General features: G+C 29.6%; 1 protein-coding gene across 1 annotated transcript in view; it reads left to right on the top strand.

The window, feature by feature from the left end:
- Positions 1-18,094, top strand: part of LOC142220596 (uncharacterized) — a 72,230-nt gene that overhangs the window by 31,770 nt on the left and 22,366 nt on the right. The window contains exon 2 of the mRNA XM_075289802.1: positions 12,401-12,465. The gene's annotated coding sequence lies outside the window, so the exon portion shown is untranslated. The remainder of the gene's footprint in view (positions 1-12,400; positions 12,466-18,094) is intronic.

Below are 18,094 nucleotides of genomic sequence, written 5' to 3' on the forward strand. Positions count from 1 at the left end.
TGATCAGTTAAAAGTTTAATTGGAAATACGTTGGTAGTAGTTTTTTCTGTATATGGTCTACTATTAGTTTTTAATTAATTTTTAGGTTTTTGCACAAAAAATGTTGTTTACTTTTTTATCACGAAATTAATTGAACCAATTAAAAAATTAATCGACACTATTATTTATTTGTAGTTTAATTAATTATAAATGAGTAATGATACAATAAACAGTTTATTGGCATAATTTAAAAATTAATTGAATCAACACTACAATTGATTGTACATTCCGAATTAATTAACTATTTTTGTAATTTGTGATTGATGCTATCTACTTCTTTATGTAAGCAATTTCAATAAAAATAAAATTGCTTCAGTGAAAAAATAGTGTTTTGCTATCGTAATCAATTACACTTTTAATGGAATCAATTGGATTTAATTGAATTAATTAAATTTGCGGACAAAATGATTCGGAACCGCGAATCAACAAAATCTTCATCACGCAGCAAAAATACCACCAATATATTTTAAATTAAAGTTTTAATTAATAATTTAATTTAAAATCTATTTAATCACAATTTAATTGATTTCATTATTTATTTAGTTAAAACAAAAATCAATTGCAAAATTGAATTGGAACAACTAATTTTTTAGTTGTTATAGATGATTGATATTATCATTTTCGTGATAGAAAAAAATTTAATTAAAAATTGATTAGAGCAATTAATTTTGCGATATATCAAAATTTTGTTTTTCGCATTCAAACGCAGTGAACATAAAAGTTTATTGATAAATATCAGCTGTTCCCAAAGTGTGAGTCCTACGTAGAAAACATATCTTCAACACATTTCCTTTGAAAAAGTTGATAGGAGTTGAAAATTTTTCCAATTAATAAATTAATTGATGCAATTAACTTTTTAACCAAGATGGAAACATTACATTAATTAATAATCTTAAAATTTTTAAGTAGAAAACTAATTGATACAATTAACTTTTTAATGAAAAAATTAATTGAGTTTTGCAATCAACATCAACTAAATTTTTAATTTAGTCATTTAAAAAATTAATTCAAATTTGCTCTTGACATCAATTAATTTTTTTAATGTCATTTTCGTGATTTAAGAAATTTCAATTAAATAATTAAATGTATCAATTAATTTCGTGATTGAAACAGAAAAAAAAAAACATTTTTGTGTGTATACAAAAAAGAATATTGACAATACTGAGAAATTGTTTATCCTTTAAATAAAACTTTAAAATTTAATTACATCTATATGGTGGAGACTATTGTGGGTCTGAAAGCTGAGCTCAAGCCCTTTCCAACGAGCCTAGTCTCTATACCGCACGCGGCTTAGTTTTGGCACAGTGGGCTCCGTTGTAAAAATTTGTTGAAAAAGCATTTTCAAATTTCCGCTTTTCACAAATACTTTTCTAATGAAGACTTTTGTGATTATGAAAGCTGAGCTCAAGCCCTTTCCAACGAGCCTAGTCTCTATACCGCACGCGGCTTATTTTTGGCACAGTGGGCTCCGTTGTAAAAATTTGTTGAAAAAGCATTTTCAAATTTCCGCTTTTCACAAATACTTTTCTAATGAAGACTTTTGTGTTTATGAAAGCTGAGCTCAAGCCCTTTCCAACGAGCCTAGTCTCTATATCGCACGCGGCTTAGTTTTGGCACAGTGGGCCCGTTGTAAAAATTTGATCAAAATTTTGTTTTCAAATTTTCGCTTTTCACAAATACTTTTCTAATGATGACTTTTGTGATTATGAAAGCTGAGCTCAAGCCCTTTCCAATGAGCATAGTCTCTATATCGCACGCGGCTTAGTTTTGGCACAGTGGGCCCGTTGTAAAAATTTGATGAAAATTTTGTTTTCAAATTTTCGCTTTTCACAAATACTTTTCTAATGATGACTGTTGTGATTATGAAAGCTGAGCTCAAGCCCTTTCCAATGAGCCTAGTCTCTATATCGCACGCGACTTAGTTTTGGCACAGTGGGCCCGTTGTAATAATTTGATCAAAATTTTGTTTTCAAATTTTCGCTTTTCACAAATACTTTTCTAATGAAGACTTTTGTGATTATGAAAGCTGAGCTCAAGCCCTTTCCAATGAGCCTAGTCTCTATATGGCACGCGGCTTAGTTTTGGCACAGTGGGCCCGTTGTAAAAATTTGATGAAAATTTTGTTTTCAAATTTCCGCTTTTCACAAATACTTTTCTAATGAAGACTTTTGTGATTATGAAAGCTGAGCTCAAGCCCTTTCCAACGAGCCTAGTCTCTATACCGCACGCGGCTTAGTTTTGGCACAGTGGGCCCGTTGTAAAAATTTGTTGAAAAAGCATTTTCAAATTTCCGCTTTTCACAAATACTTTTCTAATTAAGACTTTTGTGATTATGAAAGCTGAGCTCAAGCCCTTTCCAACGAGCCTAGTCTCTATACCGCACGCGGCTTATTTTTGGCACAGTGGGCTCCGTTGTAAAAATTTGTTGAAAAAGCATTTTCAAATTTCCGCTTTTCACAAATACTTTTCTAATGAAGACTTTTGTGATTATGAAAGCTGAGCTCAAGCCCTTTCCAACGAGCCTAGTCTCTATATCGCACGCGGCTTAGTTTTGGCACAGTGGGCCCGTTGTAAAAATTTGATCAAAATTTTGTTTTCAAATTTCCGCTTTTCACAAATACTTTTCTAATGAAGACTTTTGTGATTATGAAAGCTGAGCTCAAGCCCTTTCCAACGAGCCTAGTCTCTATACCGCACGCGGCTTATTTTTGGCACAGTGGGCTCCGTTGTAAAAATTTGTTGAAAAAGCATTTTCAAATTTCCGCTTTTCACAAATACTTTTCTAATGAAGACTTTTGTGATTATGAAAGTTGAGCTCAAGCCCTTTCCAACGAGCCTAGTCTCTATATCGCACGCGGCTTAGTTTTGGCACAGTGGGCCCGTTGTAAAAATTTGATCAAAATTTTGTTTTCAAATTTTCGCTTTTCACAAATACTTTTCTAATGAAGACTTTTGTGATTATGAAAGCTGAGCTCAAGCCCTTTCCAATGAGCCTAGTCTCTATATCGCACGCGGCTTAGTTTTTAAATAATAAGCCAAATACTAAAAATCCAAATTCGAATTTGAAATCCCAAATTCGACTTTGAAAAATATTTTTGGTGCTGGTTTGTGTCTCGGCTAAGTTTTTGCTGCAAATTTCAAATTCGAATTTATCTTCACACACATTGCACTACGGTGGAATACAATTTAGTTCAATTTTCGCACGAGATCGTTCATTTTCCCATAATGTAGTTTACTTTTTTTTCTGTGTATAGAAAATTTTCTCAAAATTGTACTTCTACAAAAAAATTCGTCAAAGATTTTATTTCTATAGAAAATTTTGATGAAAATTGACCTAAATCAACCAAATTCCATTTGGTCCAACCATCGGACCAAATTTAAAAATTAATAATTTTTTTAGACCAAAATTGGTCCGATCGGACGAAAATGGCCACCCTGCTTGAATGCTTTGTTTCTTGTCCTCATGTATCACCATCATTGCCAACCATGACCAATATTGGCAACCATCACTCTCCCTTGAAGTTTGCAGAGAAGAAATTTGCCTTGGTTGAAGGCATTTTGTGTGGGAGAATAGATCATAATTTTAAGGGTTGCCATGACACCTTTAGAATCTTATTTCTTTTGAATATTAAAAGTACCTACACAAAAACATAATTAACAAAAGCTTACTTAAAATTTGTGAGAAAATTTTAATAATAATATAAATATAAAAAGTAATTGTGGGAATGGGGATTTTTTATATTCTCAACGACCCTCAAAAGGCTAAAAGCTAAAAGTTCTTAATCATTGTCCTTTTTTGTTTACATTTCTTACAATGCCATTTTTGTTGGCTTCGTGAATTATCGATTTTCTTCCATTCAAGTAAACTTTGACATTTTAAAGGATTTCGCTTTTGTGTTTCGACCATAATTACAATGATAATTTTACACTGGCAAATATTGACAAAAAAGAGTGCTAAAGGGGTTGCTTGGTAATACATTTTTTTGTATATTTAATCCAACTCGTAAGGGTTGAAATGACATGACATTTACGAAATTGTATCTAGCACACACACACAGACGTGGTGACTAGCAAAATTTGATGAACTTAGACTTTTTGGGAGTGATTTGTGAAGCGTAATATTTTAGATTTCATAAAGAGTAAATTTAAGGGGGGTGGGGTGAGTAATTTTGGGTCTAAAAAGGTTTATTTATTTATTATTTTTAAAATAGAAATTTCGGAAGGTGTTAAATAAACAGGGAGCTCAGGGTTTGCTATGGGGAGAATGCATCATTTCACAAAGGGGGTAATGAATTTCATCTCAGACCAAAAAATAGTTTTACAATGCGTACAAAATTCCAAAGTAACAATGGTAAATTTTAATTAAAAGAAAAAAAGAATTAGCTTTTTTTTTTAATGGGCAAGAATTGAATTATTCCATTATTTCCATCCATATTTAAGATTTGTACCCGTCTTAATAAATGGGCTTGGGGTTTGCTAAAATGCTTAAAATAAGTATATATAATATGTCATTAAGAGCATCGCATTTTACAAAATTTCATTTACCATTATATCTATTGTTATTCATATATATATTTATAAAAATAATATTTTTCATATATGTTATTAACCTTTCAGCGTCTAATGAGCTCTATTGTCATTTTGTCACTTGATGACAGTAACAGTAACCACTTTAATTATGAAATTAAAACCAAAGTTTGTGGAAACCCAACAATGTAAAAGTCATAGTTGAAATATTTTTAACAAAACACCTGGTTTGTTTTTCACATATTTTTAGAATTTATGACACGGACGCTTTCTTTTGAAGTTGAAAAAAAACTTTCAGTAAATTAGACCATATTATCCGTGATATAAAATATAGAAAATTTATGTAAATTGAGATGGTCAATTTGTAAAAACAAGTGAAACCCACACTTCACTTTTTTGAAATATTAGCCCTTAATGGTCAGGGTGGAAATTATGGTCATTGCACTCTTCTTTCAAGTTGGCACGCGTATTTTCATAGTTAAAACACATTTGATGTTTAATGCATAATAATTAAATAGGAATTTATAAACTAATGCAACATATTTGCATTTTTATGATATATAAGGTGGTCGTTCTAGAGAAATATATAGAGAAAAAATTGTTTCCTTTTTATTAAGGGTTCGCTATTTGCTTCCTCTTTTTCCTTAAATCGTCATTAATTTTAGCTTTCCTTACCTTTGACATGCGTGTTCTTAGTGTTTTTTTGTTAATAACTAGACGATCTAATCCTGTTGTTTAGAAAGAGGGCCATAGCTTTGGTGACGTTATTTTTTCATTTTTCTTTTTTAAAACTAATGTTGTATGGTCTTAGTATTTTTTCTCTAATAGCCTCTGGTGTCGTATGTTACCCAAATTGCAAATGTTGCTAGACCATCACATTTTAATCTAACGATTTAACACCTTTTGGTGTGGGCCTATCCATGCATTAGCTAAAATGTCAAGTAATCTAAATATATTTTATTTTGCATTCATAAAGATAGAGAGTAGCCTAGTTTTAGTAATTTTGATAACTAAAAAATGTTGCCTACTTTTATGGGCATAGTTAAGAAATGTTGTATGGAGAAATTAGGTACTTTAATGTCAAGTGATCAGAACATATTATTTGATTAATAAAAAATTCTCAAAATTTTATTTCAACAGAAAATTTTGGCAAAATTTGATTTCTATAAAAAATTTTGTCAAAATTGTATTTCTATAGAAAATTTTGTCAAAATTTTATTTCTATAGAAAATTTTGTCAAAATTTTATTTCTATAGAAAAATTCGGCAAAATTTTATTTTTATAGAAAATTTTGTTAAATTTTTATTTCTATAAAAAATTTTGTCAAAATTTTATTTATATAGAAAATTTTGTCAAAATTTTATTTATATAGAAAATTTTGTCAAAATTTTATTTCTATAGAAAATATTGTCAAAATTTTATTTCTATAGAAAATCTTCTCAAAATGTTATTTTTATATAATTTTTTTTTTCAAAATTTTATTTCTATAGAAATTTTTCTCAAAGTTTTATTCCTATAGAAAATTTTCTCAAAATTTTATTTCTATGCAAATTTTTCTCAAAATGTTATTTCTATAGAAAATTTTATCAAAGTTTTATTTCAAATATTGCCAAATTTTATATCTATAGAAAATTTACCAAAATTTATTTTGTAGACAATAGACAGTTTTTCAAAATTTTATTTCTATAAAAAATTTTCTCAAAATTTTATTTCTATAAAAAATTTTCTCAAAATTTTATTTCTATTAAAAATTTTCTCGAAATTTTTATTTTATTGAAAATTTTGTACAAATTTTATTTCTATAGAAAATTTTGTCATAATTTTATTTCTGTAAAAAATTTTGTCAAAATTTTATTTCTATAGAAAATTTTTTCAAAATTTTATTTCTATAGAAAATTTTCTCAAAATTTTATTTCTATAGAAATTTTTCTCAAAATTTTATTTCTATAGAAAAATTTGGCAAAATTTTATTTTTATAGAAAGTTTTGTTAAATTTTTATTTCTATAGAAAATTTTGTCAAAATTTTATTTATATAGAAAATTTTGTCAAAATTTTATTTCTATAGAAAATATTGTCAAAATTTTATTTCTATAGAAAATCTTCTCAAAATGTTATTTCTATATAATTTTTTTTTCAAAATTTTATTTCTATAGAAATTTTTCTCAAAGTTTTATTCCTATAGAAAATTTTCTCAAAATTTTATTTCTATGCAAATTTTTCTCAAAATTTTATTTCTATAGAAAATTTTATCAAAGTTTTATTTCAATAGAAAATATTGCCAAATTTTATATCTATTGAAAATTTACCAAAATTTATTTTGTAGACAATAGACAGTTTTTCAAAATTTTATTTCTATAAAAAATTTTCTCAAAATTTTATTTCTATAAAAAATTTTCTCAAAATTTTATTTCTATTAAAAATTTTCTCAAAATTTTTATTTTATTGAAAATTTTGTCAAAATTTTATTTCTATTGAAAATTTTGTCAAAATTTTATTTCTATAAAAAATTTTGTCAAAATTTTATTTCTATAGAAAATTTTATTTCTATAGAAAATTTTATTTCTATAGAAAATTTTCTCCAAATTTTATTTCAATAGAAAATTTTGTCAAAATTTGGACTTGTAATATTTTGTCATCGAGCTGAGCGGAAATATGTTGTCGCCGTCGTCGTGCTAAACATGCGATTTATGCTTATTTGCTTATGTATGTTCACTTAGAGTTGTATGGTTCAGGTTTCCAGTAACACCCACCTGACCCTAAACGATTATTATAATCGTCATAAATCTTTGTCGTATTTTACCGTCTGGTTTTGTTGCCATTAAACTGGTGGCAACGATATGAACGCTGAGGTTTTAGATTACACAAGCAAAATACATACAGCCAATAATGTTGGTCATTGTACATATTGTGAATATTTTAACATGTAAAACATTTTCTTCGCAGAGAAATATTTCCCGAAGAAAAGGATAATAGTGGGAAAGGACTTTGTTAAGTAATAAACTCTGAAGAGAGCTGGATATATTCACAGATAGAAAGAAGTCAGAATCAGATCTCCAAAAATTTGCAAAGAAGGCAAAGAAGACCAAGCTCAAGTTTCACAATAACACACTAAATTATGCTCTTAGTGAAATATCGCATTTGCCTTTAGATCTTGGTTGCCACAGTTCGTAGAATTCTACAAAATATCATTATCATTCATCAATATTTGGATATGAAATGATAGATGTTTTACTGTTTGGTAGAAAGATAGAATTCTTGAATTTTGCAGATAGATTTTGTAACTAAGAGGTGCTTCAATCGTCTATAGACAATTTTTTAAAGAAATAAAATTTTGACAAAATTTTCTATAGAAATCAAATTTTGACAAAATTTTCTACAGAAATAAAATTTTGACAAAATTCTCTATAGAAATAAAATTTCGACAATCAATTTTTACAAAATTTTCTATAAAAATAAAATATTGACAACATTTTCTATACAAATAAAAAGTGGAAAAAATTTTCTATAGAAATAAAATTTTGACAAAATTTTCTATAGAAATAAAATTTTGATAAAATTTTCTATAGAAATAAAATTTTGACAAAATTTTCTATAGAAATAAAATTGTGACAAATTTTTTATAGAAATAAAATTTTGAGAATTTTTTTTAATATTGTCTATAGAAATAAAATTTTGTCAAAATTTTTAATAGAAATAAAATTTTTGGCAAAATTTTCTATAGAAATAAAATTTTTAAAAAATTTCCTATAGAAATAAATTTTTGACAAAATTTTCTATAGAAATACAATTTTGACAAAACTATCTATAGAAATAAAATTAAAAAAAAAAAATTTCTATAGAAATAAAATTTTGACAAAATTTTCTATGGAAATAAAATTTTGACAAAATTTTCTATTGAAATAAAAATTTGACAAAATATTTGGATAAAATTTTCTATAGAAATAAAATTTTGTCAAAATATTTTATAGAAATAAAATTTTGACAAATTTTTTATAGAAATAAAATTTTGAGAATTTTTTTTTATACAAATAAAATTTTGACAAAATTTTCTACCGAAATAAAATTTTGACAAAATTTTCTATAGGAAAAAATTGTAATCGAGATTTTTGTTTTTTAGTTTTGAACTTTAGTTCAAAAATTTGGAATCTGCTTATATGTTTTTCAGTATACCATTCGAGGAAACTCTTTGAAAATTGTTTGCTGGGTTTGTGTACACAAATTATTTTGACACATAGCACAGTTGGAGTAATACTACCTTAAAATATAAGTTAAAGAGCATCAACGGCTAAAAGAAGTAACTCTTGCTATGGTCTTATTCATTTGGTTATTTCTTATTGTAGACTTCTTTGCGAATGTTATTCGGTGTTATTTGACCCGTTGTGTTATTGTTGCAACGTTTGATGGTGTTATTATAATCTGCTCTTATTGTAATTCTTGTTGAATCGCGTACACGGCTATTGTTGTCATTTGCCATTGCAGACGGTGTTTTGTTGTGGCGTCGCATTGTTACATGGCGTTTGACGGCGTTGCCGTCGTTGTATGTCGTGTGTAATTGCTGTCATGTTAAGTTTGTCGTTGTTATTGTTATTCCTTTACTATCGTGCTTAACATTTAATCGTTTCTTGATGGTTCTTTCCCTCCTACTCCTTTTTGTTTTCATTTACAATTTCCATTTGAATATTTCCGTCAGAAGAGGGAAACAACAGCGAGTGGGAGCGATGAAAGTGTACAGGAACAAGTATAGGTGGGGAAGTGTATTTGATTAGAGTTGCCAACTAAGTATTCTAAAAATTGTTTGGATCATATAACAAATGAAGTAATTAAAATATTTTTGCACTGCTTAAAATGAAAAGAAACTGTAATTTATTAATTGTTAAAAAAGTATTTGCTCTGAAAGAAAACTTAAATTTGATTGTAATCAAATTTACCTTTGGCGTAAAGTATATTCTTTAAGGGCAAGTAAACACAAATGTATGAGAGTCATAACAATAATAGATCTTAAATTTTTTGTAATTTCTTCGAAATAAAATTATAAAAAAAAAAAATTCTCAAAAACTCCATTTTAGAGAATTGTTTTTTATTTCTTTAGAGAGGATTAGTCTAGGTAAATATAATAGTGTTGCCAATTATATTTACCATGCGCATCATTGCCAAAACATATTTGCAAAATTGTCTACATTGCTTCACAGAGCAAAAAGTACTAAAATACTCATTATAATGATGTCAATGGCACTTAATACCCGCTGTTTTAAGAGATTTTCTAGTCGACACTAATGACACTATACCAACCACCATGACAATGACCTCAAATTGTTTTTAAAGCCTAACTAAATTTATAAAAACAAAGACAGACAACTACAAAATTAGTTTTTGGCATGTTGTGCCAAAAATCATGGTATTTTTTGATATTGCTTTGATGTCTATGATCATTTAATTTAGGTAGCGGGATGATATTATAATAAGAATTAAATAAACAAACTCAGACAATATATTACCAATTCACATGATCGTCACAATTATTTTGTAAGGTGACAAATCTCCTTAATTTCAAAAAAGAGGAACAATCGCCTTAATTTTGTAATTTTATAAAGTTTTTATATTTTTATTTTCTGAGACTCAGTAAGACGGAACGTCAGTGGAAGTCTTCAGAATACAGGCCACAATAGACACCAGGTCTTCTTATGACTTTGCAAATATAATGTTATATTTTTTTTAGTTTGCCTTTCGAAATGAAACAAACGTTGTCTTTCCGCTTTTCTCCTTGTTTATTTGCAAGCAAGTACAGGAATGAATTTTACAACTTGATTATGCACCAAGCTAAGCTCTGAGTGTCTAACATTACAAGTGTTTTGAGTCAAATCTATCACAAGAGATGCATATGTTACTAACAAAATATCAGAATCCAAAAACAAACAATATTATGATGAGTAGCATTGTCAAGCCACCAAAAATAAAAGCGTACAGTTATTTTTTTGAGAATAACATGGCAACAAAACAAAAATATCTCTCAATGTGAGAATAAAATTATCATTGTACATATATGTGAGAAACTATAACAGGTTGGCTGATAAGTCCCCGGTCTGACACATAGATGGCGTTACTAGTATTAAATGCATATTATATGCCAACCTTCAAATGATTCGTGTCAAAATTTGACGTCTGTAAGTCAATTAGTTTGTGAGATAGAGCGTCTTTTGTGAAGAAACTTTTGTTATTGTGAAAAAAAAATGGAAAAAAAGGAATTTCGTGGTTTGATAATATACTGTTTTCTGAAGGGAAAAAATACGGTGGAAGCAAAAACTTGGCTTGATAATGAGTTTCCGGACTCTGCCCCAGGGAAATCAACAATAATTGATTGGTATGCAAAATTCAAGCGTGGTGAAATGAGCACGGAGGACGGTGAACGCAGTGGACGCCCGAAAGAGGTGGTTACCGAAGAAAACATCAAAAAATTTCACAAAATGATTTGGAATGACCGTAAAATGAAGTTGATCGAGGTAGCAGAGGCCTTAAAGATATCAAAGGAACGTGTTGGTCATATCATTCATCAATATTTGGATATGCGGAAGCTCTGTGCAAAAGTGGTGCCGCGCGAGCTCACATTTGACCAAAAACAACAACGTGTTGATGATTCTGAGCGGTGTTTGCAGCTGTTAATCCGTAATACACCCGAGTTTTTTCGTCGATATGTGACAATGGATGAACCATGGCTCCATCACTACTCCTGAGTCCAATCGACAGTCGGCTGAGTGGACAGCGACCGGTGAACCGTCTCCGAAGCGTGGAAAGACTCAAAAGTCCGCTGGCAAAGTAATGACCTCTGTTTTTTGGGATGCGCATGGACCATCAACAGTGACTATTATATGGCGTTATTGGAGCGTTTGAAGGTCGAAATCGCGGCAAAACGGCCCCATATGAAGAAGCAAAAAGTGTTGTTCCATCAAGACAACGCACCGTGCCACGAGTCATTGAGAACGATGGCAAAAATTCATGAATTGGGCTTCGAATTACTTCCCAACCACCGTATTCTCCAGATCTGGCCCTCAGCGACTTTTTCTTGTTCTCAGACCTCAAAAGGATGCTCGCAGGGAAAAATTTGGCTGCAATGAAGAGGTGATCGCCGAAACTGAGGCCTGTTTTGAGGCAAAACCGAAGGAGCACTACCAAAATGGTATCAAAAAATTGAAGGGAACTATGTTGAATAATAATAAAAACGAATTTTGCAAAAAAAAATGTGTTTTTCTTTGTTAGACCGGGGACTTATCAGCCAACCTGTTAGTAGTATTAAGATAGATCAATTTGAGAATAGAATTGAGATGCAAAAATTATCATTGTATATGTGAGATAAGTATAGTAATATTCGGATAGAAAAGTATTAACATGAGAAGTAACATAAATAAATAATAACATTTTATCAGAAGTTTAACATAAGATAAAATGTAATAATGATGTTAATGATTTTGGCTTTAATCAGCACTGCTACAATTTAAAATAAAAACATTTTTATTGGTGCCTGTCGCATCATTTTGCTCCATGTCAGCCCCTTACCGAAGTTTTTGGTTTAAAATTTTAAGGAATTTCTTAAGGAATTTGGCATTATCTTGAGCTCATTTTTCTATATATGTTGAGTTCTTTCAAGGATATTTTCAGACATTTAGTCATTCATCGCATTAGGCATGCTACTTCATCGAATGAATTCTCTTTTGAAAAAGAATGAACAAATTCATTTTGCAATTTGTTTGCCTGAATTTGCCTAACAACCAAATTAGAATAAAATTTTATACAAATTCTTTATTTTTGATATTAAATTATTTTTGTTTCGTTTTTTTACAGCCTAACTAAAACCCACAAAACATACCTTGTTGTTGGGTTATCACCATCACCATAGTTTTGTAACCGTAAGTAAAATTTTTTAAAATTATTAACTGAATAAACACACACTTCACATACACATATATATATAAACTACATCAGAAAAACATTCCATCATTATACTATGTGTCATTCCATTACCCTAATAGGCTTATCACACAAATATCCTTACATTCGAATTTGGCAACACTACCTTGTAAACTCTCTTTTTCCCCTCCATCCTTTATTGCCACACTCTTTCTCTATGGACATCTATATTGTATTGTGCTTATTTCATTTGTCTAACTATCACAGTCTGTTTGTTGAGTAGCAAATGTAGCACAATGCTAGTGACGATGATGATGAAGTATTTGTTTATGTGTGAATCCGCAGAAAATTTTGCCCAAGTTGTGTTGTTGTTCGTGCTCAATTAGCATTATAATTGGTATCTATGAATTCCATCAAAATAAACGTAAAATGTTGTAAGGCAAGTCTAAAGTAAATACAATAACAAGAATGAGAAAAAACGTCAATCCTCATTCTGTTGATGGGTTGTGAGAGCGGGAGCAATACAGAGAGAGAGAGAGATAGGTGGCCAAAACAAAAGCTGCAACAGTCATTCGTCTGTCGTTTATTAGGTTGATTTTTATTTTTCACATCAACTGGTTTTCTTATTTGTGAGATATGACAACGTCGGTAATTGCCAAAGACTATTAATAAAGAAGACGTGAAATGGGCTTTGATAGTGTTAGTACTAGAAAACAGAGATTAATATCATACTTGTTGGAAAAGCGCTCCAAACTTACTGGTTTGATGCAGACAATTTTTATTTAGCTATTTTCTCCAACATTTCACGCAAATTTCTGTGTCGGTTGCACTAAATTATTAATAAAATGTTTCACAAAGTGTTTTTGTTCGTTTATGAGTTAAAAAAATTGCTAAAATAAGCGAATTAAGTTTTGTTACGAATGCAAAATGAAAAGAGAAACCGAAAAAAAGTTGCAACGTCTCATGGAACATGTATGATATTAATCTCTGTTTTTTCAAGAAAAAGAGGAAGAGCAAGCTTATCTCATGTCTTCTTTATTAATAGTCTTTGGTAATTGCATGCTTGTTTGTTTGTTTATCTTTCGGACTTTACAGTCTTTTGAGATTATAACTTTTATATGCTAAGAGAGAGAGGGAGAGAGAGGGAATATAAAATCAAAATAAGTTGAAATCGGAAATATTTTTGCATCTATAAATTTTTAATTTACAGACACATAACCAATGGAGGCAATACCGTTAAAGTGGTTATATACCACAATTATTAATGAAACAAAACGAGTTTATTAGTGTTAACCAAACTATTTATAATAATTAATCGACTATGAAAATAAATTATGTAAAATCAAAAAGAGAATAAAAACTTGGTGTACATTTATCAAATGAGAAAGGGCTCGTGCTGAGAGTTCCGGAATATATTATACACCACAAAGAATCGATAACACCGGTAAATAAAAAAGTATATTAAGCTGACATCGATATCCATGTATGGTATATTTATATCCGTACCAATATGAACATTTTAGCAAAATCGAGAAAGATAAAGATAATGCCATCTAACAATTTTTTTGACGTCCGTTTTATGGAATCGGTATATACTCAGCTAACTAACATTCACGACAAGGCAATACGTGCAACATGTAATTAAGGGCAACTGTCCCTATTTTTTAATTGATAACTACACAAGAAGTCATTTAATTAAATTTAAAATAAATATAGGAGCTATTCTAAGGGGAAAGAAGCTATATAATACACCCAAAAAAAGTGACCCCACCGTGGAAGAAAATGTTGGTTTATTTTAGAAAATTTTAATTTTAAAATAGTTTTCTAATTGCAACATGTTACAAATAAGTTAATACTTTTTGTCAAATTGAAGAACATTTTTTTAAAAATAATTAATTTTTTTCTGTTATTTTGGAAGAAAAAATTGGATTTAAAAATTTGTTAAAATGTCTTTAGCGCTGTACGAAGTTCGAGACAGGTACAATTTTAGTAAAATTTACTCATTTGAGAGACCTACGAACTCAATTTAGGCAAACTTCTGCCATTTTAGGAAAATATGAACTATTTTATTTTTTAGTAAAATTGTTCACTATATTTGTATACAACTTTTTTCTTATTTTTAGTTGACGTCATTAAAGTTAGCAAAAAATTATTGAAATATGGAATATTTACTCATACTGTGCAAAATTTAACTAAAATCAACTAATCTTCATGAACTAAAATAAAGTTCAGTTGGCATTAGAGCCCCTTTTTTCTGGGTGTATAAACTAAATTAATCTGAAGTTTTTTTTATAATATCATACGTTACTATAGTCTAAGAGCTGCTTTCTTTTTGCTATGAGTTACTTGCATAATTTCTATGAGTGCTTATATCGGAAAAGTATATATTTGTTTTGTACAAATATATGTAAAATATCAACTATTGATGACAGCCTTGATTAATGAATTTATTTTATCTTTGTTACCTAATTGCCTCAACTAAAAACAATAGAAAGAAAGAAAAACTAATTGAAAAGAAAATAAATCCAAACGGGTCGTTGTTTGATGAATCGTAGAAAAAAATCATTCGATGGGAACGCGGATGGACAGACGGATACATACAAAAATTATTTCACACAATTTCAGGTTTTTTTGATGTCATTTGTTGTGTTTTCTTTTTCTGCCGCTCCCCCTTCTCCATGCCATAAAATTCCGTATTCATTTAATTAACTCCTTCGCCAATACTACCTTCATCACACCCCACCCCATAGCCATTATTATTGTTCGGCTCATATCTTTCATTCAATAGATACCACTACTACCACCACCACCCCCTCATACACGAGTACAATCGACCTGGTGTTGTGATGGATGCAGGTCGTATGAAATCGTTTTTAACGAAAGATGAATACGATTGTTTATTAGTACACGACGTTTGTTTGCTTGTTTCGATTTGTGTGAGTGTTTGTGTGAAAATTTCATTTGACAAGTACTCAAGAGAAGAGTACTTGTTGTTTATTCTCTTTAATTGTGAGCTGTTAGGCCTTTTGTGAGCCCAGTGGTGTAATTAACCCTTTTCAGGCTGGGAATTACAGTGATTTATTATCGCTAATTGCTTTATTAGTTATATACTTTAGTTCGAACAATTTAATAAATTAATGTTAATTGATTTGATATCCATTAAGGGTAACCTTTGCACTGTCACGTTATGTGGAAATAATTTAATTGGCCATGAATTAATTTTGAGGGTGTTAGAATAGTTATTTATTCTATATGATTAAATAATAATTATTAATTAATTAAATAATAATTAGGCCAACCTTAATTTTGAGAATTTTTATAATGTAGCTCCCTTATTCGTAAAGAAAAAAAAAATCGAAATAAATCAATTTGTATCACATTTCTATATTGAATTGTTAAATTTTTTCAGATGAGATTTAGTTTAACCAAAATGTTAAACTTTTAGTTGACCGTTTGGGGAGTAACCCAATTTCATTGAGAAATATTTCTAGTTTTAATCACAAAATTAATGGATCCAAATTATTTCAATCGCGGAATAGATAATAATCACCGACCACTGATCAATATAATGCCGTTAATAATCGAAATTGTACGGAAGTCCAACATTAATTTTAATCCATTCGAAAATTTAAGATAACAAATCACTGTGCATCATATCGAAGTGATATCTGCTTCAAAATGTTTTGTCATTTCCTTTAACACCATTTAGGCTTCCGACAAAATGTTAGTGATTTCATTGGTATAAATTTTCATATGGCTTTTTATTGTTAGTTTTGTGATGCCGAGAGGTATTATATGAGTTCAGGCTCTCACTCTCTCTCAATATCTCTTTATTGCCTTTAGGCCTGCTCATATTGCCGTATTAACGGCAAACACACAGCAACACCACACATTGAAATACTAACAACGATTATAGTTCACGAATCATTTGTCTTGGATGTTTTATTTTTGATTTTGCGAAATATTATTATTGATTAGTTTTTAGATAGTTGTTTAACATTTCGCATTTAAATAAACGTCGCTAGTGTTTTTGACTGTCAGTGTGTGTGTGTGTGTGTGTGTGTGTGTGTGTTGGATTTCTTGGTTTCATTATTGACATGGAAATATACTCAAATATATAAGCACACAAATCAAAGGCATTGCAGCCTAACCCCATGTTTTTTGCGTTTATAGTCTATGTGACTGCCGACAACAAATTAGATAAATATTTGCATACTCGTGTTCTTCAACATAAAACAATAAATTATTTATTTATTCATTTATTCTATCGCGTCACCGCGACAATATCGGTGCGCCGTTAAATCAACGAATGCGAATGAACGAATAAAAGAATGGACGATGTTAATTTGTTATTGGTTATATTTTTTTTTTTGCTCTGACATTTTTGACTGGTACATATGGGGGCAACGATAGCGGTGGTGTGGTGGTGTTTTTGTTTTCTGTGTGGTATGTAGTCCCCCAATAGTCGTATAATTAATGTGTGAATGTGTACCTTGGCCGCCCGCTTCAATAAGAAGGTAAATGTACGACGACAGTAGACAGAAAGACAGACACCTAAATGAGTGAACACATAAGTGAGTTCATAACCACGATAATTATAATAAGAACAGCCATAATAGTGAATAAATTAACAGCGACCGGCTCCTCCATCCATAAACTTGAAAACAAAAGCAATATACAAGTAGGGGAGAGAGAGAGAATTGAGTTTATTTGGCAATTGGAAAACACCAAGAGAGACAGAGACTGTGAGGCGCTCTCTCTCCTGTTTACCTGTATTTATCTCAAACTATAATTGTAGCTGTTTGAAATGTTAAGATATATTTTTTTCCATTTGTAACAAAAAATATTTTAGGCTATCAGTGGCTATCTTATTCGATGTTTTTGTTTGTTTTCTATTATTTTCAATATAGTGGTTGTTTTTGTTATTATTATCTACAAAAATAATTTGTTTCTATTTATGTTATTTATATCGTATATCTGGTGTATCTCTATACTAGCAAACAATCATCACACCTTTATATTATTGTGGACTTTATTATTTATTGTTTTTATGGCATTTTCTTTTGTGATTGAATCAATGAGAGCACAGTGTATCAATACCATTATGTCTTGGCTTTCTCTCCTTCATTGGCCTAAATAAATAAATCGAATGAATTAATATTAATTATTTGATGTGTTGAAGGGTAATTTTTGACGGCTTTTGGAAGCCTTTTATTATCGCAGATTTGTTTAGTACAAATTTGGAATTATTGGCTTGTTGACAATAATATTAGGGTGGATCAGAAAAAAATTAATATTAGGGTGGTCCAGACAATATTAATAATAATATAAATTAGAAAAAATATGCACCGCAGCAAAATTTCTTTCGAATATTCTTGAATATGCCCACATCAGAACTACTTAAGAATTTATAATAGCTGCCTTATAAAAAAAACTTATATCACAAAAATGTATTGATATAGCAGTTGGTAAACAATTTTATATACTGCTCCAAAATTTATGTAATGCACTCGAGTTCACTTCATTCCTGTGATCTATGTGGAAATATTAATCTCACTATTTTCAATGATTCTGCTCAATCTATTGAAATTGGTTAGCAGTCTAAAGCTATATGATATTTGTACAGTT

The sequence above is a fragment of the Haematobia irritans genome, chromosome 1 (genome assembly GCF_050003625.1).
Source record: "Haematobia irritans isolate KBUSLIRL chromosome 1, ASM5000362v1, whole genome shotgun sequence".
Lineage (NCBI taxonomy): Eukaryota > Metazoa > Arthropoda > Insecta > Diptera > Muscidae > Haematobia > Haematobia irritans.